The 2,056-nt window shown below is 27.2% G+C and overlaps 1 long non-coding RNA gene across 1 annotated transcript in view; it reads left to right on the forward strand.

Moving 5' to 3' along the window:
• The window catches only part of LOC111682146, a 31,015-nt gene that overhangs the window by 1,051 nt on the left and 27,908 nt on the right, over positions 1–2,056 (forward strand). The gene's annotated exons all lie outside the window — the stretch shown is intronic.

A 2,056-nucleotide genomic window follows, 5' to 3' on the forward strand; every position in this document is an offset into this window, starting at 1 on the left:
GTTCTAGTTCAGTTCTAGTTTAGTTCTAGTTCAGTTCTAGTTCAGTTCTAGTTCAGTTCTAGTTCAGTTCTAGTTCAGTTCTAGTTCAGTTCTAGTTTAGTTCAGTTCAGTTCAGTTCAGTTCAGTTCTAGTTCAGTTCAGTTCAGTTCTAGTTCAGTTCTTGTTAATTTCTAGTTCAGTTCTAGTTCAGTTCCAGTTCTAGTTCAGTTCTAGTTCAGTTCTAGTTCAGTTCTAGTTCAGTTCTAGTTCAGTTCTAGTTCAGTTCTAGTTCAGTTCTAGTTCAGTTCTAGTTCAGTTCTAGTTCAGTTCTTGTTCAGTTCTAGTTCAGTTCAAGTTCAGTTCTAGTTCAGTTCTAGTTCAGTTCTAGTTCAGTTCTAGTTCAGTTCTAGTTCAGTTCTAGTTCAGTTCTAGTTCAGTTCTGGTTCTAGTTCAATTCTAGTTCAGTTCTAGTTCAGTTCTAGATCAGTTCTAGATCAGTTCTAGTTCAGTTCTAGTTCAGTTTTAATTCAGTTCTAATTCAGTTCTAATTCAGTTCTAATTCAGTTCTAGTTCAGTTCTAGTTCAGTTCTAGTTCAGTTCTAGTTCAGTTCTAGATTAATTCTAGTTCAGTTCTAGTTCAGTTATAGTTCAGTTCTAATTCAGTTCTAGTTCAATTCTACTAAAATTCTAAGTAGTTTAGTTTTATTTCAATTCTCGTTCAATATCCTACATGTGTATAGTACCTGTATATAATCAAAAAACGCAAAAACATTTATGTAATTTGCATTTATACATAAATAATAAAAGATACTTCAAATAATACATACAAAAGCAACTGATAATAAAACAAAAATAAATTTTGTGTAAAATTTCATTTCTGAAAATTTAATTTGCGTATTAGATCAATATACAAAAACCTTGCACGCACATTAATACTATGTACATTAAATAAAATATGTATGTATGTATATGATTGATTGACATTTGAAGGATTCTGATTAAACATAAGTAACGTTGTATTATATAAATTGTATGTTTAAATATTTATGTATATGTGAGTGTGTAAAGGTAAAATTAAATATTAAAAAGTCGCACACAGGAGATTTTACTATCAAAATACTTAGAAAAGTAAAGAATTTTCGTGAGAAAATAGAAAATATGTCTTTAAATATTAATAGTTTAGTATGAAGTGAAATTGGGTCAAAATATCGAATTAGTGCTGTATTAAAAGAAGAGATCATTTAATTACAATTACTTGAAAATGACTATTTAACAGCAAAATTAAAACAAATTCGTTTCCAGTTAATAAAAACATAAAACTTATTTGCTTAATTTCGCATTTACTTTAAAACTTATTTAAATGATGACAACTTTATAACCCATATCATTATATTCTCCTTTTAATAACATATTTTCTTATCCAAAATGGAGTCTTCAAAAACTACTTGAGAAACGTATACAGCATTCACCTGCTGTGTTTACTAACTTCCGCCTAAACTTCTTAAAATTTTATTTTTTTTTTATTTCCTGTCACAAACAATAAGAATCCATCTCAATCATTTTGTATTTATTCGCTTGTTTTTTTTTCAAACACACGGATATCTTTATATAATAAAACAATTATAAGCCATCATTTTTAATTAGTTCAAATAAAATTAAAATTGACACTTGTTAGGGCTCAACTATATAAATTTGTATGTGTGAATTTAAAGGAAAATATTTTGTAAAATAAGACCGTTACATTTCACGGGTTACGAAAATTTTTTCAATGTATTTGTGTGTATAAGTATAAATGTGAATGAAATAAAAATGATACCTATAAAAACGGAAATGGCTAAAAACATAGACATCTAAAAAATAGGTCTGTCCCAAAAAATAAAAACAATTTTAAAATAACTAATGCATTTACATATCTCTTATAAAGGCTTTCCATTATTTTGTTTAAAAAGAGCAATCCTAAGATACATACATACACACATATCCTTAAAATACTAATTTCATTGAGAAACAAAAACAAACTTGACAGACTACATAAACAGGTAAAGATATTTTTTGCTTAAGGATGTTAAAAAAAGAT

This window comes from Lucilia cuprina, chromosome 6, assembly GCF_022045245.1.
Source record: "Lucilia cuprina isolate Lc7/37 chromosome 6, ASM2204524v1, whole genome shotgun sequence".
Lineage (NCBI taxonomy): Eukaryota > Metazoa > Arthropoda > Insecta > Diptera > Calliphoridae > Lucilia > Lucilia cuprina.